This window comes from Helianthus annuus, chromosome 16 (genome assembly GCF_002127325.2).
Source record: "Helianthus annuus cultivar XRQ/B chromosome 16, HanXRQr2.0-SUNRISE, whole genome shotgun sequence".
Lineage (NCBI taxonomy): Eukaryota > Viridiplantae > Streptophyta > Magnoliopsida > Asterales > Asteraceae > Helianthus > Helianthus annuus.
In genome coordinates this window covers 62743856-62767086 of record NC_035448.2, presented here as the reverse complement: position 1 = coordinate 62767086, position 23231 = coordinate 62743856, and the positions used below count along the sequence as shown (strand labels likewise).

At 36.0% G+C, this 23231-nt stretch overlaps 1 long non-coding RNA gene across 3 annotated transcripts; it reads right to left on the bottom strand.

Annotated features, from left to right (window-relative positions):
* Positions 1-6112: 6112 nt before the first annotated feature.
* Positions 6113-22911, bottom strand: LOC110915905. 3 transcript variants are annotated; one of them, XR_004884269.1, is made up of 10 exons: positions 22134-22911; positions 21539-22055; positions 20329-20417; positions 15742-16108; positions 15148-15664; positions 13921-14009; positions 6736-6824; positions 6623-6650; positions 6507-6545; positions 6113-6399 (listed from the first exon to the last, which is right to left on the bottom strand). It is a non-coding gene; the product is annotated as an uncharacterized LOC110915905 (long non-coding RNA). The 3 variants fall into 3 exon arrangements; XR_004884268.1 differs by lacking the exons at positions 6113-6399; positions 6507-6545; positions 6623-6650; positions 6736-6824 and adding an exon at positions 10191-12953; XR_004884267.1 differs by lacking the exons at positions 6113-6399; positions 6507-6545; positions 6623-6650; positions 6736-6824 and adding an exon at positions 10191-12953 and having other exon boundaries at positions 15148-16108.
* Between the last annotated feature and the right edge of the window lie 320 nt (positions 22912-23231).

Sequence of the window (23231 nt, the reverse complement as noted above, 5' to 3'; positions counted from 1 at the left end):
TAGGTTGTCTAACATCTTAACCTCTACATTAGTCTCTTTATATATGCACCCAAAAGGAAACCCAATTAGTTAATAAGGGTAATATGGTCCATCAACAATTAGCAACTAATTAGTTAATAGGTTGTTATATATTTTGATCTATATAATGTAAATGATTATAATGGCTACTAGATTAAATACAGCACCATAATATATTTAATCTTACAGGAAAGCCATTGAAGCTACTTTAGAAGGTATTGAAAATCATTGAGGAACCTCTGCTTCTAGTTGGTTGACGTATGTTTATTTAATCTTTTTTTAGACGGAATAGTTACATTTGATTACAAATTGAAATGCATTTAGGGGGTGTTTGGATGTGCGCTCTGACTACATGAATTAGACAACTAGAATCAGATGGTAGTGCTACCTACCTAAGAGTACTGCTGGAGTTTTAGAATTTTGGACGTGTTTTTGTTGATTGAACTTGTATTTATAAATTGTTTGATTATTTAACAAGTTGATTACAAAATGAATGTTTTAACTTCTTGACTCGTAAGGTAACTTTACATCTTTTGTCTAATTGTCTGTGTGTACTTGTATGTGTTCTGCACAAATTGATGAATGCATACAATATCTTTAATCTTTTGGGTTCTTACAAAATCTGCATTAGTGTGTCCGTTAAAACCCTTAAATCGATACGTAAATCTTACAATTGTGCTTCCAAAATAGTTTTCTTTTAAAATTATAACGGTTTTCATTATTCAACCCATGTAAGTCTATAACCTAATTAGATACATTTGATTTGGATTTTATAATGCTAAATTTAATTGTAGTTTTAAATTAATTGTTTTTACATTATCTAACTACTATAATAAAAGAAACCACTTTAGGGACACTTGTCATCATATTAGGTCATCTCTTATATATAACTATTATTTTAATTTAATCTCTTCTAATTAACTAATTAATTATAGATAATCCTCCTACAAAATATTATTTAATTTAATATCTTATATTAAAGATAACTCTCCTACTAAATATTATTAGTTTAATATCTTATGAATAATTATTATTTAGTTTAATCTTCTTCTCATTTATAATATTATTTATTTGAATTAATTATATTTGAATGTTTTGTTTAGTTTGGTATAAAATAAATTTTACGAAACTTAAAATAAAATTAACTATTATTATTTATCATTTATACATTTACGGAGTTTTAAATAAAGGGTTAAATTTATTGAGACTTCGTTAACAAATTTTGCTACAACAGAATAATCTATTTTTATCATGATAACCAAACTTTGTATAAATATATTAAATATTTTTATTTTCACTGTATAAAATTATACTTACTCGACCCAGGTAACACATGAAGTTTTTTAAGATATAACTTTTTGTTATTTGATATATAAAATTAGATTTACTCAATTCGTACAATACACGGGGTTTTTTAAGGATATATATTTTTTTATTATTTAGTACAGAAAATTACATTTATTCAAACCGTGTAATGCGTATATTTTTAAAGATGTATTTTTTATTGTTTGGTATATAAAATTACATTTATTCAACTCATGTAATAAATGAGGTTTTTTAAAGATGTATTATTTTATTATTTAATAAACAATATTACATTTATTTAACCCGTGTAATACACGTGGTTTTAAAGATATAACTTTTTTTATTTTGTATATAAAATTACATTTATTCAACTTGTACAATATGGTTCTTATAGATATATTTTTTATTATTTAATATATAAAATTATATTTATTCAACTCGTACAATAAATGAGGTTTTAAAGATATATTATTTTATTAATTAGCATATAAAATTTATTTATTAAACCCCGTGTAATACACGGGGTTATAACCTAGTTTATATATAAATACAAAATAATAATGATTACCTAATTATCAATTAAGCACCCAATCAAACCCCTCCTATTACATCAATTTTAGGTATATATAAGTGAGAAAAAAAATAAGCTTATGTATGAACCACGTTACAACATTTTTTCAAAACCAAATCCCCATGCAAACGGACCAAGCCCATAACACAACCAAATAAAACTTGGCAGACAACCCCTTAGTGTGTATATATAACTTCTGTAAGAAGCAATAGAAACCCTAACTAACTCAATATCAACACAGGCGACGACGCTGGTCACTACTAGAAAAGGGGACAATTTGCTACAGAAATTTCCTACACAATTTTTTTCGTCACAGATTACAACACCTTTATGACGAATTTCCTACAAAAAAAAATTTCATGATTTTGTTACAAATTTTCGATGCATCCATGACGAAAAACAAGAAAACCCTAATTAATTGACAGTTGCGTCACAAATCTGTCAGAAATAACCTACAAAAGGTTAATTATTATTCTTTACCAAATAAATATTTATATAAGCCAAATAAATAAGGGAAAATAATATCGTTTCCTACAAATTTGTGACAAAAAATAAGAAAACCCTAATTAATTGACAGTTGCGTCACAAATCTATCAGAAATTATATTGTTTCCTACACATTTATGACGAAATATTTATTTTTTAATTAACTTCAACCATCCGTCGGAATTCCGTCACAACTTGTGACAAGTTTCCTACAAAAAATAAGAAAACCCTATTTAATTGACAGTTGCGTCACAAATCTGTCACAAATAATCTACAAAAGGATAATTATAATTGTTTACCGAATAAATATTAACATATGCAAAATAAATAAGGGAAGATAATAGCATTTTTTCTACACAATTCTTAAAAAATATTTATTTATTAATTAAAATAAACCATCCGTCGGGATTGCGTCACAACTTGTGACACATTTCTGACAAATATCCTTGTATGAATAAAATTTTCTACGCATTTATGACAAAATGCTTAAATCTATTGCAAATTGTCAAAAAGGCGTAGAAAACAATCAATGTATCAATACAATTTCCTACGGATTTATGACAAAATATAGATTCATAAACCATCCGTCGGGATTGCATCACAACTTGTGACACATTTCTGACAAATATCCTTGTATCAATACAATTTCCTACTCATTTATGACAAAATGCTTAAATCCATTGCAAATTGTCACAAAGACGTAGGAAACAATCCATGTATCAATACAATTTCCTACGCATTTATGACAAAATGCTTAAATCCATTGCAAATGGTCACAAAGGTGTAGGAAACAATCCTGTATCAATACAATTGCTTACTGATTTATGAAAAAATGCTTAAATCCATTGCAAGCTGTGACACATTTCTTATGATATTTAAGGATTTGTCACAAATGTGTAAGAAACAACCTATATAATTATTCTTATTTTAAATATTAAATGTACGTAACTATGTGGACGTATGCATATGAGTATAATGCGAGTATATATATATATATATATATATATATATATATATATATATATATATATATATATGTATTTGTGTAAGTGGGTATGTATGTATGTGTACGTATATGCACGTTTGTATCTATATGGGTATGTATGTGTGTGTGTGCGTGCGTGCGTGCGTGCGTGCGTGCGTGCGTGCGTGCGTGCGTGCGTGCGTGCGTGCGTGCGTGCGTGCGTGCGTGCGTGCGTGCGTGCGTGCGTGCGTGCGTGCGTGCGTGCGTGCGTGCGTGCGTGCGTGCGTGCGTGCGTGCGTGCGTGCGTGCGTGCGTGCGTGCGTGCGTGCGTGCGTGCGTGCGTGCGTGCGTGCGTGCGTGCGTGCGTGCGTGCGTGCGTGCGTGCGTGCGTGCGTGCGTGCGTGCGTGCGTGCGTGCGTGCGTGCGTGCGTGCGTGCGTGCGTGCGTGCGTGCGTGCGTGCGTGCGTGCGTGCGTGCGTGCGTGCGTGCGTGCGTGCGTGCGTGCGTATGTATGTATGTATGTATAAAAATCAGATTACAGCAAAATTAGAAATGAAAGATAAAGATAAGGAGATTAGAGTAAAAGCTGGGTCTCTTATTATATTACCTTCTCCACAAAACTCTAATCTAAAAGCCTCTACGGCTCTTGTTATTATGTTGGCCAAATCTTCATCTGAATTAAATATATATTGTTTAGCATCAGGACTTATATTTTGCCAATATCTTAAAGCACTATTTAATAGGGTTCTTTCTAAAAATCCTTTTATTGTTTCAATATCCATTTTATTAACAGAAACGGCTATTCTAAAAGCGGTTTCCCATTTATCAATTGCTTCTTCCGTGTTATTAACACAATCTAAATCTAAATATATTCCAAAAGGATTTATTGGTTCATTCTTCATTGAAGGATAAGGTCTATAATTATCTTCCTGTCTTATTGTTGATTTTATAGCGGCGTATCCTAGGGATGGTCTTTGAGATTCATTTCTTATTGGTAATCTAGTGCTTGTACTAGCTGTATCATTTATATTAAAATTTTCTTGAGTTTTAATATTGATGAAATTATCATTTAATTCCATATCCCCTATTTTTGTTGTTAAATTTTCTATTTCAGAATCGTCTAACTTAGGAATTATATTATTTTCACTTTCCGTATCTGAATTCATTTTAATTGTTTTTATAACCTTTAGGTATCTTCATATTTTGCAAAAGTTGAACTAAAGGGTCTTGTAAATTAGTTATTGTTTCTTTATCTTTCCTACTAGGATAGGCAGATTGAAGTAATTCCATAATTTTATCTAGTCTAAATATTATTTTATCTCCATAAAAAATAATTGTTTTTTGTATTTCTATTATATCTTTATCTATTTTTAAAGAATTTTCACCTTCTTTTAATTTTTGTTTTCCATTAAGAAGAACTATATTGCCAATCAGTATCATCATCAGTAAAATCAGAACTTGTCCATTCATAGTGACTAAAATTAAAATCTTCATCAGAAATATAATCATCATCAAAATCAGTATTTGTGCTCAAAACTTCACTTTCAATAAAATTAGTTTGGGTATTTAGCTTAATAAGTCTAATTTCATTATCAATCAATTTTATGTTTAAGTAAATTAATTTGTCAAAATCAGTTTCTAGTATTTGTTGGTGTAGTTGTAGAGCCCCCGCAAAAGCAATATCGGTGGCTCTGATACCATTTTGGGTGGTAGTAGCCGAAATATTTTGTCGGTTCAAAATCGTTACTTAATGTAAGAAATTATCAAAATAGGTTAAAAACATATCAAAAGTACCTATAGTTGTTATTTTTATTATCCACATATTGTGTATGTGTGTGTGTGTGTGTGTGTGTGTGTGTGTGTGTGTGTGTGTGTGTGTGTGTGTGTGTGTGTGTGTGTGTGTGTGTGTGTGTGTGTGTGTGTGTGTGTGTGTGTGTGTGTGTGTGTGTGTGTGTGTGTGTGTGTGTGTGTGTGTGTGTGTGTGTGTGTGTGTGTGTGTGTGTGTGTGTGTGTGTGTGTGTGTGTGTGTGTGTGTGTGTGTGTGTGTGTGTGTGTGTGTGTGTGTGTGTGTGTGTGTGTGTGTGTGTGTGTGTGTGTGTGTGTGTGTGTGTGTGTGTGTGTGTGTGTGTGTGTGTGTGTGTGTGTGTGTGTGTGTGTGTGTGTGTGTGTGTGTGTGTGTGTGTGTGTGTGTGTGTGTGTGTGTGTGTGTGTGTGTGTGTGTGTGTGTGTGTGTGTGTGTGTGTGTGTGTGTGTGTGTGTGTGTGTGTGTGTGTGTGTGTGTGTGTGTGTGTGTGTGTGTGTGTGTGTGTGTGTGTGTGTGTGTGTGTGTGTGTGTGTGTGTGTGTGTGTGTGTGTAAAGATAAACTTTGGACACTTTTGACCCGTTCGCCCCAACCACTTTTATAATTAGATTTTTACCCGTTTGACTGGTCAAAAGTCAAGATGAAACATATAACAGGTTGACCTTTTCACAAGTAAACGGTTTGAAAATTTTAATTTGCTACCCTCTGGTACAAGTAAAAGTTATTTTGGTATGTAAGGTTGCTCTTATGCTTCCTCTTAGCAATGTATTAATTTTCATGATCATATAATAAATAAAAAACGTGTAGATACATACCTTGGTCAAGGTGGTTTTTGGAGAACCACTTATCAAATAGTTTGTTACTATATGAAATATATAAACTGCGACACGCATAGTTGTTAATAGCGGCTATAGCGACCGCTATATGCGACGTAGTGTCGTTATATGAGTCATGGCGACAAATAGCGATTTTTTTTATGTAAATAGCAATTGGATATCTTCAAATTTTGCATTATCAGTAGATCCATCAAGCAAATTTTGTAACGCACTCATAAATATGCAAAGTACAATCATTGTAAGCAAAAGATATTTGTTGTAAGTTTCTGAATAATGAATAAAAACGGAAAATTGAAGTACCGATCAAGCATTTGTAGAGGCCTGAAGGTTAAAAAGAACCGAGATCCATTTGTATTTGCGCCTTTATTTCCCATAGATAGCATGCCGGGCTCAGAATGACGTAGTTGAAAATTCTTATCTACACAAACATGGGTTAGAAAGTATTAATACTAATAACATGAGTGATTGATAGGTACTAATAAAAACTAAAAAAAACACCTTGAATTATTCTTAGAATTGTTGTACCTTTGAAATACTTTCCATAGATGCTTTCCCCACCTGTGCCTGAAAATGAAACCATCAAAAGATCTCAAATCTAATCTGACGAAAAACAAGATTTAAATTAAAAAAATAATACATACCATCTATTTTCCTAAGGAGGTCACCTCCCTGCAACAACGAAAAATAGTTAATACACAGACCTAAGATTTACAAGTTGAATAGGTATTTGATTGAGATAAGCATAAGAACATACTTCAGCCAAGAAGCCTTTATGGATAATATGGAATACAATTCCTTTGTAGTGCAATGGTTTTCCGGTAATTTTTCCTATCCCCTTTTCTCCTACACATATATCATAATATATTAACTACGAATGTTTCCATATATCCCCTTAATAAGACCTTTATGACATTTTTACCCAACCTTAGCGTATCTATTGCAGTTACAATCACATTGTTTTGATAAATTGTAGGGGGGTTATTTGAGGGCGATGGAAGATGTTTATGGGCCGAACTTTAGTGAGTATCCAGATGACCCTGCGGTGTGGGCACGTGTGATTGGAGAAGGTCGCACCCTGCGGTGCCGGGTCTGCACCATCGTAAGCAGAGTACCAACGGTCTCAAGAAGAGGTACTTTTGTTACCATTTGGTATTTTTTTCTTTTGCCTCAAAACATTTCTTTATATAATGTATTTACTAATTATAATTATATATATTTTAACAACTTTTTAGGCCCAAGTTATGCGAACCCGAATGGTAGATCTTGAAGCTCGGGTTGAAGAAGAAAGGAATCTAATTGTATCTCGTCTTGAAGAAGAAAGGGATCTACTTGCAACTCGTCTTGACGAAGAAAGGAATGCAAGGGAAGGACTTCAAAAACAACTTCAAGAGTTTATGAAGAATTGGCGTCCTCCCTCTAATTATTTCTAGTTTTTGGTATCTTTTTGGAATTATGTTGAATTGTATTAACTTATGGTTTAAACATATTGGAACTTGCGTTGTAACGCATGATTTTTGAATTTATGTCATTGTAACTTCGGTGAATTTTGCAAAACAGGTTTTTGGTATTGCAGATTATTTCTGGAATTTTTTGCCAGAAAAAAGCAGAAATATTATTTATTTTTTTGCAGGTTTTTTTATTTAATAAATTAGGTGGCTGGAAATGTGTCACAACATAATAGCTTTTTTCTTTATTTTGTCAGAAATTTGTCACAAAACATACTCAGTTTTCGTAGGAAATTTGTAACAATACTTATTTGTTGAAAATCGGTCACAAAAAATACTCAGTTTTCGTAGGAAATTTGTAACAATACTTCTTATTTATTTGTTGAAAATGGGTCACAAAAGATACTCAGTTTTCTCGAAAATTTGTAACAACACTTCTAATTTCTTTATAGAAAATGGGTCACAGAAAATACTCAGTTTCCTCGGAAATTTGTAACAACACTTCTAGTTTATTTGTAGGAAGTGGGTCACAAAAAATACTCAGTTTCCTCGGAAATTTGTAACAACACTTCTAATTTATTTGTAGGAAGTTGGTCACAAAAAATACCCAGTTTTCTAGGAAATTTGTAACAACACTTCTAATTTATTTGTAGGAAATGGGTCACAAAAAAATAAATCCTAAAAGATAATAATTAAATATATTGCAGGATATTCGTAGCAATTTGCGACGTAGTAGTTTCGTAGAAAATGTGTAGGAAATTGCGTAGGAAATTCGTTGAAAACGGGTTTCCTACGAGCTGTTTTCCTACATCAGGTGTTTGTCATAAATGCGTAGAAAAACCAGTTTTATGACGCATTTTCTAGGAAAACTATTTCAGATTTTCTAGTAGTGGGTGGACATGGTGAATTCTGACTCCGATTCCGATTCAAGCGATTCCGATTCCATCTCTGGTATCGACGCCCTTGAACGCGACATCCTTATAGTTGAAAGGGAATCCACAATACTGTCACCCCCAATTTCCATCACTTACGATTTGCCTGGATGATTCTCAACCCTAACCCTAATTCTTACAGGTTCCTGCATACCTGTCCTGGCTTGTATATTCATCGCCATCTACTCAAATCCGCTGGTAAATTTCTTAACCCTTTAATCATGTTGTAGACGATGTTACTTATAATATCAACACACACATGGATCATGGATGGGATGGTTTTCTTATTTTTCTAGCATCCTTTCTATTAAATAGCTTCCATATGCACATCTTCATTTTTAAACACATTCTCCTGGTTGGTTCTACATATATATTTTACTAAACAGTTTCCTTTGATGTATCATATATTTTATTTTGTTTAAAAATTCTGCTACTTTTTTCCAATATTTGATCATATTATTATAATAGAAGTAGATTATTGAGTTATACTTTTAATTTAGTGTTGTTTGGTTATTGCAGAAATTATTAGGACATTTAGGATTTTAGTTTTAAGTTTTTTAAGGTATGTTTGGCATGGAGCTTTTTTAGGGCTTTTAGGAGTTTATAACTTTACGCTTTAAAAAAAAAAAAAAAAAAAACTCATACTGAAAAAAAATCTTGTTTGGTTGGAGTAGTTTGAAGCTTTTAGGTTAGGAGCTTGAAGTTTTTAGTTGAACGCTCCTACTAGTAGCGTTTAGAAGGAGCTAGAAGCTTTTAGGGAAAAAATGACTATTTTAACTTCCAAAAATAATAAACTTTTTAGTGCACTAACTTTTTAATTTTTTAGTTATGTCTATTTTGGTCATTTTATATATTTTATTAAAAGCTTCAGCTACTCTGCCAAACACCAAATATATCTAAAAAGCTACAGCTACTAGCTATCAGCTTAAGCTACCAGCTTTTAGCCACCGGCTACCAGCTTCCAGCCACCAGCTACTTTTGCCAAACATACCCTTAAACAGAACCGTTGGTGTAGCTTGAGAAAAAAACTACCTTTAACCAAAACTATGTATATATGTGTGTGTGTTTATTAATTACAACCTTACTCTGCTAAGAAAATAATTGAATTGAAGGTACAAGGAGCTGTTGTTGAAGGCATGGGAGGAATCAAAACCCAAGGATGAACTTAAAGCTACCAAGCTTGTATATGACACCTTTATTAGACTCCACCCAAATGGTGTTCATGTTGAAGATGTAGAGGTTCCTTCTCTAATCTCGTATAGATTATAGCTTGCAAACTTTATCAATTGGGTCGGGTACTTGGGTTGATCTAAAGTTGCATTCATCTAGTTTCAGAATTGTTTTTTTTTTCCCTAAATATGCTTACCCGTAATCTATAACATGTATATGTTTTGCTTGAAAAAATAAAAATAAAAACCCTTCAAAACCGGTCCAACAACCAACCAATGCTAACCGAAACTAGGAAGTTATGTTTATCTAGTTTTAATTTTACTTTTTTAAATATGATCACTTTCTTAAATCTACTAATCTTGGTTTTAAAATGCACGCATGATGCGCGCATAATGCGTGATGCGCTTTGGTGCGATGCTGAAAACGCATCAGGTATAGTGATGCGCTGAGATTACCTGATGCGAGCTTGATGCGGTGAAATTGCATAATGCGACCTATCGCATGATGCGTTCTGTTGCGCGCAACATGAACTAGGTAGGATTGTAGGTCTCGTTTTTCCGGTGGATCGATAACGAAAACCTATCCTAGTTTATCACAAACACGGTAACGGGTGCGGAATCCCCGTGACGGTGCAAACCAAACACAGTTAATAAGAACACGCGTAACCAAACGATTCAATATCTATTGATTAGGGATGAGAACGATATAAACATATACAAACAATGTTTACAGACTCTCTCTCAAAGTCACAGCTCTCGTCTCTTGTCCAAGTTTCACACAGAAACTGTAAGAGCTATTTATACTAAACAGACACAAACTATGACGAAACACAAACATAACTCGGCGAAGCAAACTTGGGCCAAACATTGGGCCTGAAGAAGCCCAACAGGCGACGAAACAGGGCTAGACCTCGGCGAAACACCCTAGTCGACGAAACATATTCAGTTTCGTCGACATCCATATGCAAATGAATATTTTCATGAATTTTCCACTACATGACATCATCATGACATCACAGTGATGATGTCATGGTGATATGTCACCTGTTCTTGGTTCGCGGCGCTCCGTGCTTCGCGTGGCGAACTCTGGGGCGCACGACGGAGGAATGTCGTGACGTCGGGCTTGAGCCGGACCTAACCGAGTCGAAATCAAGTCGAACCGAGCCGAGTCGAACCGAGCCGAGTCGAACCGAGCCGAGTCGAACCGAGCCGAGTCGCGTCCACACAAAGTGTATCAACAAACTCCCCCTTGGACGCTACTCGTGATGGTTCGTCTTCTGTGATGGTTCGTCTTCTGTGTCTTTCATGTCGGAGGATCTTCAAAGTCTTCACGCGTCGAAAGAAGAAAGTGTATCAACAAACTCTCTTTTCATTTAGGAAGTGTGTTAACAAACTCCCCCTTAAAATGAACTCTCCATTGAGTTATGCTCGTGAATCTTTTGATCTTTAATTCTTTAGATTCTTGTGGTGTTGATGAAGGGTCAGCGACAACTCTATCATCACTATCTTTTGAGTGCCTTCACGTCGTGTCTTCATTCTGAAGCTTGTCATCGAACATGTTCTCCTCGCCTTTAGCATCTGCACATGCAAGAAATCTAAACGCATAATGAGAACAACCGCTTGGAATATAGTTTCCATAAACAAACGACACATGTGACCATTTCACAATCAACTACCGACCGACAACAGTTTGAAAGTTTAGAAAATGATCAATTTTAATCCTTTAACTTTCGATCAGGATTTTGGGTAGGATAGACTCGAGTTCCAACATCGGTCAATCAAAAATAAACAAGAAGCAAAATCTTTTTGGCTTTTATAAAGTTTATATTAAAACACACCTAAAATCTTTTTGGAATTTTTCATTTTTCAAACGTAAAGCCGGAAAACAATAAATAAATATATACAAAGACGCAGAAACTGAAAGCAGTAAATAAATATTTACAGACATTCTTTTTGCGAGTTTCGAGGGTAAGAGAATCATATCAGTGTGCGGTCATGCCAAAACGCTCTTTTTGTTCAATTAGTTAACATTTAGATAAGCATCCTATAGCGATTATCGGTATTGTTGTCCATTTAAGCTCAACTTATCAGATGTAATCATGGCGAGGGGATACTTTAAGGTATGCTTTATACTTACAGACCGGTGTTCATCCACACACGACACATTCCCGTATCAAGGTATGCACGAGAATTCATCTTACCGGTGAGTATACTGATTATCATCTGTTTTAACGTATATGAAAATGTGAGAAACTCACTTATTTTCGGTTTGAAAACAAGCCCTATGTGATAGAATCACTTATTGATGAGGAACTTGATTTTCATTATGCATGAGGGCATAGGAGCAAGTCCGTGAACAGGTCAGTACTTTCGTACAGCAGAGAGATGAACTTAACTCCCGGATAAATGTGATATATTATCACTTATTTTGTTGGACATGTGATTGTTGATCACTTATTGAGGTCGAATGCAGTATGTACACGTATGTATAGTATCATGGAAGATCTAGACTTGCGTCCCCGTTTTTTTTTCGGTAAAAGATACAACCATGATACCCAGATGATAAGCAGCATAAAGAGCGAATATCTCAGAACCTCGGCAATCTCTCAAACGAAATTTCGGTACTAAGACCATATGCCAATGAATGGTTCCCACCTGGTCTTCAGTCAATTTAAGATTTATATCACCCTGCACACTTTAAAATGATTGTGAGCCTACCGATATATCTTATATAGAGCTGCTTATCGTTTTTCATTTTGAGGTTCAATTTGAAGAGGTTTCGACAGACCACTGATGTACTATCATTTTCTCTTTTTCTCGCTAAGAAACTCATTTTTGTTTTTCTATTGTTTTTGTGTTTTTAAATTTTTCTATGTTTTTGGATTTACTCTCCCTAAAATCAACAAACTATGATAAATTTAAAAAAAACACAAAGGTATTTACAAAAATGATTTTCCGATGTTGGTTAACTCATGTTTTACCTCAATGCCGTTTACCAAAATTAATTTTAATCAGAAATGATTTTATCGAATTTTGGGAAAATGAGTTGGCACGTCGGTAAGCGGTGCAGACCATGACAACATTGACGAGTTTCATAGTGAAACAATCACGTGTGAGGTGATATTTAAGATCAACGTCTCTGGCCAAAGAGTGTTGTACGAGATAATAATTCAAAAAGCAGCTTAAAAATCGACAAGTATAGGAGAGATTAGAAATTCAAAACCGTAATCCTGCAACTTCTTCGTGCATTGCCAGGAATTTGAGCGTGTCACACCCCGAAATATCAGAGCTGGCGTGACTGGACCGGTATCTTCATTGCACAGCGGAAGCAAATAAGCTAAGACTTCTAGAAAAAGAACGCCGCTAAGTACTCGAATTCCCATGGGTTCTCCTATTCCAACCGTTCCATAGTTTTGAAAATTCAACCTGAGAAAAAAACATGCGAAAAAAAGTCAACATAAAGTTGAGCGAGTTCATAGTTTGTTTTGAAACAAATCTTTTTGTTTACCGGTTTAAAAGTTGTTGAGAAATATAGTAAAATCATTTTCTCGACATGATATATGAAAGTTTTGAGTCTAGCCCATGAGAGTCTTTGTAAGTAGGACCAACTCGTCCTCTTACTTGTACATAAGTTGAAAACGTTACCAATGTTTGTAAATCCATGTATTTGTGAGTTTGTGTCAAATGAATCTTAAAGACATTTGAAAGTTTAGCTGTCGAAATCCGATATGTAAAGCGTAAATGAATATGTTGATCATTAATGTGTAGCTAGGACATTAATATGTGTGCCGACATAGGAAGCCACCAACCCGTAAGCGATTTAGTACCGGTCCACCCGGCGAGGGTAACAAAGGAAACTCCATGTGGTCACACAAGGACTCGTGAGTGGGGCTCGCCCTGTACCCGATAGATCTACCCCCTTTGTTCCGTGGTCTTAAACAAGATTAATGGTGCTTTAAGTATCAGCCTATTCGCACGTGATCTACTAATTCATTTTGTTGCTTAACCATACCATAGTAACATGTATTTCCCCCCGAGAGTTATAAAACCGAAAACGTTTAAAAGAAAAGGGGAACATGAACTCACTGGGTGGTCTCGTTTTGCGTACGCAGACAAACCCAGTCTCGTTGTTGTAGCTAGGACATTCCCGTCTCTAGACATGAAAATCATGCACGTTTCGTAGATACGCGTGTGTTTTGTAAAACCGGTATGTTTGGTATAAAGCGTTCGTAAACCATTCAAGTTCGTTGCAAATCATTTGCAACATGGTTTAAATATGTGTTTTCGTTCATCGAAAAGTTATTTACTTTTGCAAAAACTTGCATGTCTTTCCACCCCCGAAAACATTTATAAAAATGTAAAACTGTAAAAAAAATGGGGGTTATGAACTCACCTTGATGTCCTTGTGCAAAGCTAGCTAAAGTGTGATTTCCGTAATGTTGCTCCAAGACGTGAACTCGTTAGCATGCAACTATAGCATTCCTAACAAGGAATAGCTTATAAGTTTTTAATTAAATGACGTAGCTAAACTACGTGTCCGAGCTCTACCAAATCGTTAAATAAACGATTCTAGGATAGTGTTGTTATCTTTAGGAATACTTGGTGTTCGAGAGGTTAAGGATATATATTTATATAAAATATAAATATATTTATGAATCGTACTAGTCGTCTCGAAAGGTAGTATGTATATGTAATTAAATATTCGAATAAAAATAACGCACGCTATAGACTCGTATAATGTATTCATTCGTTTCCCGACTAGTCGTCAAATACGTTGACGGATCATACTACAAATCATCGTAGTGTTTTATAAGATGTAGACACATATATGTGTATATATGTATGTATATGTAGGTCAACGCAAACGTATACGTATATGATCGTCGTATCTCGTGGATAAATTAAAAAAATAATTATATAGTTGGTGCTTGTTAAGCTCGGCTCCAATTGTTTGTTATCCAAACGACGCGGATAATAATGTGTTGAAGTCATTTGGTAATGAATCATTTGTCGTTTAGGCGTTCGAAATAAATATACAAATACTTATATTTATTTTATGAAAGATATCCGAGTTTCGAGACGTTTGAAATAAATAGAAACTTCATATTTATTTTATATGAAATTATTCAAAGTATATCGAATTACCGGCGTTTGGAAATAGATAAAAATGAGCATACTTATCTTAAATGAAATCTCGGATTTTCGTTAACTTATAACGTCGTAAAAATAAAATGTCTTTTTATTTATTCTATTAGAAAGAATCGGATTTCAACAAGTGTCGTTTAACAATATAATTATGTTTTGTGTTTCGGATTTTTACGAAAATCGGACAGAGTTTCCTCTGTTTTTGGAATAACCCGACAATAAAAGTTGTAGTATTTTATCAAAATTCAATCAATATTCAGCAAAAAAAAAAAAAAAAAAAAAAAAAAAAAAAATTCAAGCAATTTATATCAAATTTTGACCAAAGCATTATAATATAACCAATTTTGTAAAAAGCGCCAAAGATAAAACGAAATCACTAATGTATCGGTCGAGCTCGGGTTCGCGTTTAACTAAAACTTTAAACTAACGTATATATATATATATATAAAAGTTCAACGTGTCGTTAAAACTTTACCGCTCTCCGTGTGCCGATACGTCGACTGAGTTGACCGAGTCAACTGGACCGAACCGTCTGACCTTGTTGACCGCCTTACTCGAACCCGCTGACATGAACCCGAACCGCACCAGGTCTGACCCGTTGACCCGAGCCGTTGGCCAGCTTTGATTGAACCAAATATGTACCGTAACTCGAACTGCTGACTTGTGGTTGACAGAACCGAAGCTAACCCGAAAATAATATCCGAACCCAAGTGGAACCAAAGCTCTCGAACCGAAACCGACTCGTGACTAAACTAACTCAAACCTTCTCAAGTCTGACCCGAACAAACCGCTCCAAAACTTGACCGAATATGTTGAGTTGTTGACTGAGCCGAACCCAACCCGAGCCTAATCCAAACCACGGCTGTGACCCGGACCAAACTCAAACCATGACTTGAAACAAACCCGAATCTGGAACAAGAGATAACCACCATCACAGGTGCTTCCGTCGGCCGGCCCAGCACCGCCGCTGGCGGTTCTCCGCTGTCGTCATCCTCGACACCAATAAAAACAGTATCTTTCACCATCATTTTTTAAAAAAAAATGCAGAGAACAGGGGAGTGGCTCTTACCGGAAACCCATCGACAAGAAGCAATTCACCGTCGTCGTCTCCACTGTCGCCGTCGTGAGCGGCGGCGCTGCTTCTCTGTCTCTGATTCTCTCTCTTCTCAGTCTCTCTCTCCTGTTTCGTAGCCGCCGCACCACCACCGGATGATGGTGGTGGTGGTGATCCGTTTTGTCACTCGAAAGAAAAAAAAAGGGGGGGCTGCTCGTTGAAGAGGACCACCGGGAGCCGCCCGATTAACTGGCTTCGGTCTTGTGTGGCACCAGAGTAAAATGAGAGGGTGTTGTTTTGGTGTGTGTGATTATAAGTTGCAGACAAGGAACTTGGGTTTGGGAAAGTGAGGAGCAGGATGGGTGCGTGTGTTTATGTTTGTCTGGTTTCAAATGAAATGAAGATAAGGTTATCACAACACTTATATAGTTAGGGTTTTAGTTAATGGGCTTTAGGCTTGGGCCCAAGGCCCACAAGCCCAATTGGGTGTTTTATGTGGCCCGTTAATTCCTACTAACCGTTTTCGCACCCGAGGTCCGTAAAATATAATAACGTATATTTTAAAATCGAAATCATGTCAAAGGTACGCCGGTAGTTGATTTTTGACGTGTTCGTTGGTCGGTTACGTGAAATCGCGTAAAACGCGTTGGTCGTCGTTTCAATCCGTTTTTCTAAAATTGCCGTAAATTATTATTTTAAAAATCAAAAGACATAAATTAGTGTCAGTAATACCGTTTGTGTTTTGTGTTGTTTGAAAGCATAATGTTTCCGCAAAAAAAAAAAAAAAAAAAAAAAAAAAACCCATTCATATGCTTAAATTATACGTATAAACTTCTTATTTGTCGGCGTTGTCAGTATCCTGTACCGTGTCCGTTCGTTACCGCTTAACGATCAACAGTTTTTCCACAAATCACCATAAGTGCACTATAGAGTCAGATAGGTGTTACTAGGCATACCAAGAGCCTAATTAAGTTAGTTCGTATCTTAAATACTATTTATTATCGCCTAAACATTTGTTTGTCGTGTAATTAAGAGGCGTTAATTACCGGTTGTCACATTCTCCCCATCTTACAGAAATTTCGTCCTCGAAATTTAGTCTATGTTATCTCCTCAGAGTTGTGTCGTTCCTAGGTTAGTCCGAATAATACCAAGTGAATGACCGCGTAATCGAATCAAGACTCATTCAAATTACGTGGGTATAAAGACATTTTGCATCAAAAAGAACCCAACAGTTCAACTGAGTTTGTTCCAGAAATCGATGTCAAGTGAACAAGGCGTAGTGATACTATCACCAATGTGAGTAAGTTTACAAGGTTCAACAAAAGTGGAATTTCGACCAAATAGAATTCCAAATGAACGTTCACAATATGCAAATCAATTTTGGAAACAATAGAATTTACTACCAACGGAAACTTGCGTTGGTTGTTGTATGATTGAAACTCGAATTTCAAGCTCAAATAAATAGAATCATAAAATGATTTGTCAACTATTGAACCAAATAATGAATAAGATAAAATCAACGTGTTGACATTGTTGAGTTGCAAGGATACACCGAAATGAAACACAACCGAACCTGGTGTATCATCGTCTTAATACATAGTTGCATTAAGACTACTTAAATGATATGTCAAACGAAAAGCATATATAGTTTCACATGAGACGGTTGATCGTGATTAGCACAAGCTACAAGTTTATACCAACACCAGAAGGCGTCGTAGTGAATGAAATAATTATATAATAGCGGTGACCGAACAAGTATCACCGTGTTTTGAAATCAGATGAACGGATCAACAAAGTAAATCAGAATTGTTGTTTCAAACAAATCTGTTAGGATTTTCAATAGATAATGAAACGAATAAATAATGTTTTTCGATCAAAGATGAAAGAGCACTAAATATCGCAAAACGTTCGATTGATGATGAATGATCCATTAAGAGGTACACCGGAATATGACATAAATTTGTGTACCACTATCTTAACACACGATTGTGTTAAGATTGCTTTAATATGATAAATCGACAAAGCGGATTTAATATCAATAAACAAATAAATAAATAATTAAATCCGTACATGAGGTCAGCAACGAGATTAGCGCAAGCTTCAAACTTGTGAAAAACGCCACCACAAGGTGATCGTGTTCAGAGAAACAATCAATGAAATCGAAGGCAAAACAAGCATGTTATGGTTCACAGCAAATGAAGTGCTTGTTGGGATTATTTCGAATATGATGGCCTCAATCCATCATATGGAATCTTGAATCGAATATATATTACGAGCAAGTTCAATCAATTGAACTTGGTTGAAACATAATCCAATAATGAATTCATGTATCAATAAGAAATTTTTGACATGGCCACAACGAAAAACCATGTATGTCACTCAGAAGAAAATGGGTTTTCCAAGAAATCTGTTGACTCGATACCAAGGAGTCAACATTTTGCAACAAGATGGGTCGTCTAGAATACAATGCAAAGATTTAGTATAGCGAAATAATACATGAGATGTTGACAAAACAACCATTCGAAGTGAAACCACATGCATAAAAAAAAAAAAAAAACAATGCATGTGTAGCGTACGAATTTGTTAAGAAATAAGCAAATGAGTGTTCGCTATCATGAAATAAAATCTTTGTGATGCAAAGACCATTAGAGGTAAGTAGAAATGTAAAAAAAAAATCTACTCACTAGATGCAAAAGTCGGAATTTCAATAAAAGAAATTTAAGGACTTTACCTGGAATTTCGAACATAGCGTAATCGCCATTAATGAGGGAGGGGGAGTACGAAGACATGTGACTTCTTATGCAACGCCAGTAGTTGTGAGTCTCATCAGACTAAACACCGACTGTTGTGAAATCTTGTTTTAACGTACCTCGGCATGACTCGTGTCATTTGCAGGATCACGTTGCAAAGTGCTGCATTTCGGTTGGTAGCTCTCCCGCTGACAGTATTAGCATCGTTGTTGTCGTGGCCATTTGTGTTTCCCCCAAGGCCTTGTCTCGAAAGTTGTGTGTGATATACTTTGACATCCGCTGACGTATAGTTTAAGTTTCGTATACTTGTGCACTAGCGTTTCGTTCTGCGTAGGTTACCTGCTCGGGTAAGTAAGATAGCATAGACGACATAATATAATGGCGTTTGCCCGAGTTGTTAGTCACGGTTTCTAAGTGAGGACCTTTAATGAGTTTCGACATAAGCTTTACAAAGGTCCTAAATGCATGTTATCCCAAACTCTCAAAGTTTTTCTTAAGGTATGAATCTGTTTTGTGAACCGTGTATCAACACAACACTTGTGTTTGTTTAAAACCAAAATTGTTGACTCATTGTTTTGGAAATGGTTGGAACCCATATTCGAGTACTAGGCGTTCTGTGTGTGTTTTAAGTCTTAAAAATCTAAGTCCCCAGAGGAAAGTGAGGTTAAAGCCTAGGTATCTCTACAGAAACCTAATTCGCTGAAACCTATTGCTCTGATACCAATCTGTCACACCCCGAAATATCAGAGCTGGCGTGACTGGACCGGTATCTTCATTGCACAGCGGAAGCAAATAAGCTAAGACTTCTAGAAAAAGAACGCCGCTAAGTACTCGAATTCCCATGGGTTCTCCTATTCCAACCGTTCCATAGTTTTGAAAATGCAACCTGAGAAAAAAACATGCGAAAAAAGTCAACATAAAGTTGAGCGAGTTCATAGTTTGTTTTGAAACAAATCTTTTTGTTTACCGGTTTAAAAGTTGTTGAGAAATATAGTAAAATCATTTTCTCGACATGATATATGAAAGTTTTGAGTCTAGCCCATGAGAGTCTTTGTAAGTAGGACCAACTCGTCCTCTTACTTGTACATAAGTTGAAAACGTTACCAATGTTTGTAAATCCATGTATTTGTGAGTTTGTGTCAAATGAATCTTAAAGACATTTGAAAGTTTAGCTGTCGAAATCCGATATGTAAAGCGTAAATGAATATGTTGATCATTAATGTGTAGCTAGGACATTAATATGTGTGCCGACATAGGAAGCCACCAACCCGTAAGCGATTTAGTACCGGTCCACCCGGCGAGGGTAACAAAGGAAACTCCATGTGGTCACACAAGGACTCGTGAGTGGGGCTCGCCCTGTACCCGATAGATCTACCCCCTTTGTTCCGTGGTCTTAAACAAGATTAATGGTGCTTTAAGTATCAGCCTATTCGCACGTGATCTACTAATTCATTTTGTTGCTTAACCATACCATAGTAACATGTATTTCCCCCCGAGAGTTATAAAACCGAAAACGTTTAAAAGAAAAGGGGAACATGAACTCACTGGGTGGTCTCGTTTTGCGTAAGCAGACAAACCCAGTCTCGTTGTTGTAGCTAGGACATTCCCGTCTCTAGACATGAAAATCATGCACGTTTCGTAGATACGCGTGTGTTTTGTAAAACCGGTATGTTTGGTATAAAGCGTTCGTAAACCATTCAAGTTCGTTGCAAATCATTTGCAACATGGTTTAAATATGTGTTTTCGTTCATCGAAAAGTTATTTACTTTTGCAAAAACTTGCATGTCTTTCCACCCCCGAAAACATTTATAAAAATGTAAAACTGTAAAAAAAATGGGGGTTATGAACTCACCTTGATGTCCTTGTGCAAAGCTAGCTAAAGTGTGATTTCCGTAGTGTTGCTCCAAGACGTGAACTCGTTAGCATGCAACTATAGCATTCCTAACAAGGAATAGCTTATAAGTTTCTAATTAAATGACGTAGCTAAACTACGTGTCCGAGCTCTACCGAATCGTTAAATAAACGATTCTAGGATAGTGTTGTTATCTTTAGGAATACTTGGTGTTCGAGAGGTTAAAGATATATATTTATATAAAATATAAATATATTTATGAATCGTACTAGTCGTCTCGAAAGGTAGTATGTATATGTAATTAAATATTCGAATAAAAATAACGCACGCTATAGACTCGTATAATGTATTCATTCGTTTCCCGACTAGTCGTCAAATACGTTGACGGATCATACTACAAATCATCGTAGTGTTTTATAAGATGTAGACACATATATGTGTATATATGTATGTATATGTAGGTCAACGCAAACGTATACGTATATGATCGTCGTATCTCGTGGATAAATTAAAAAAATAATTATATAGTTGGTGCTTGTTAAGCTCGGCTCCAATTGTTTGTTATCCAAACGACGCGGATAATAATGTGTTGAAGTCATTTGGTAATGAATCATTTGTCGTTTAGGCGTTCGAAATAAATATACAAATACTTATATTTATTTTATGAAAGATATCCGAGTTTCGAGACGTTTGAAATAAATAGAAACTTCATATTTATTTTATATGAAATTATTCAAAGTATATCGAATTACCGGCGTTTGGAAATAGATAAAAATGAGCATACTTATCTTAAATGAAATCTCGGATTTTCGTTAACTTATAACGTCGTAAAAATAAAATGTCTTTTTATTTATTCTATTAGAAAGAATCGGATTTCAACAAGTGTCGTTTAACAATATAATTATGTTTTGTGTTTCGGATTTTTACGAAAATCGGACAGAGTTTCCTCTGTTTTTGGAATAACCCGACAATAAAAGTTGTAGTATTTTGTCAAAATTCAATCAATATTCAGCAAAAAAAAAAAAAAAAAAATTCAAGCAATTTATATCAAATTTTGACCAAAGCATTATAATATAACCAATTTTGTAAAAAGCGCCAAAGATAAAACGAAATCACTAATGTATCGGTCGAGCTCGGGTTCGCGTTTAACTAAAACTTTAAACTAACGTATATATATATATAAAAGTTCAACGTGTCGTTAAAACTTTACCGCTCTCCGTGTGCCGATACGTCGACTGAGTTGACCGAGTCAACTGGACCGAACCGTCTGACCTTGTTGACCGCCTTACTCGAACCCGCTGACATGAACCCGAACCGCACCAGGTCTGACCCGTTGACCCGAGCCGTTGGCCAGCTTTGATTGAACCAAATATGTACCGTAACTCGAACTGCTGACTTGTGGTTGACAGAACCGAAGCTAACCCGAAAATAATATCCGAACCCAAGTGGAACCAAAGCTCTCGAACCGAAACCGACTCGTGACTAAACTAACTCAAACCTTCTCAAGTCTGACCCGAACAAACCGCTCCAAAACTTGACCGAATATGTTGAGTTGTTGACTGAGCCGAACCCAACCCGAGCCTAATCCAAACCACGGCTGTGACCCGGACCAAACTCAAACCATGACTTGAAACAAACCCGAATCTGGAACAAGAGATAACCACCATCACAGGTGCTTCCGTCGGCCGGCCCAGCACCGCCGCTGGCGGTTCTCCGCTGTCGTCATCCTCGACACCAATAAAAACAGTATCTTTCACCATCATTTTTTAAAAAAAAAATGCAGAGAACAGGGGAGTGGCTCTTACCGGAAACCCGTCGACAAGAAGCAATTCACCGTCGTCGTCTCCACTGTCGCCGTCGTGAGCGGCGGCGCTGCTTCTCTGTCTCTGATTGTCTCTCTTCTCAGTCTCTCTCTCCTGTTTCGTAGCCGCCGCACCACCACCGGATGATGGTGGTGGTGGTGATCCGTTTTGTCACTCGAAAGAAAAAAAAAAGGGGGCTGCTCGTTGAAGAGGACCACCGGGAGCCGCCCGATTAACTGGCTTCGGTCTTGTGTGGCACCAGAGTAAAATGAGAGGGTGTTGTTTTGGTGTGTGTGATTATAAGTTGCAGACAAGGAACTTGGGTTTGGGAAAGTGAGGAGCAGGATGGGTGCGTGTGTTTATGTTTGTCTGGTTTCAAATGAAATGAAGATAAGGTTATCACAACACTTATATAGTTAGGGTTTTAGTTAATGGGCTTTGGGCTTGGGCCCAAGGCCCACAAGCCCAATTGGGTGTTTTATGTGGCCCGTTAATTCCTACTAACCGTTTTCGCACCCGAGGTCCGTAAAATATAATAACGTATATTTTAAAATCGAAATCATGTCAAAGGTACGCCGGTAGTTGATTTTTGACGTGTTCGTTGGTCGGTTACGTGAAATCGCGTAAAACGCGTTGGTCGTCGTTTCAATCCGTTTTTCTAAAATTGCCGTAAATTATTATTTTAAAAATCAAAAGACATAAATTAGTGTCAGTAATACCGTTTGCGTTTTGTGTTGTTTGAAAGCATAATGTTTCCGCAAAAAAAAAAAAAAAAAAAAACCCCATTCATATGCTTAAATTATACGTATAAACTTCTTATTTGTCGGCGTTGTCAGTATCCTGTACCGTGTCCGTTCGTTACCGCTTAACGATCAACAGTTTTTCCACAAATCACCATAAGTGCACTATAGAGTCAGATAGGTGTTACTAGGCATACCAAGAGCCTAATTAAGTTAGTTCGTATCTTAAATACTATTTATTATCGCCTAAACATTTGTTTGTCGTGTAATTAAGAGGCGTTAATTACCGGTTGTCACAGAGCGCTCCCCAAACTGGATATCCACCCGGTGTGGATTTCAAAGTCGATTTTTTTTGCAGCTA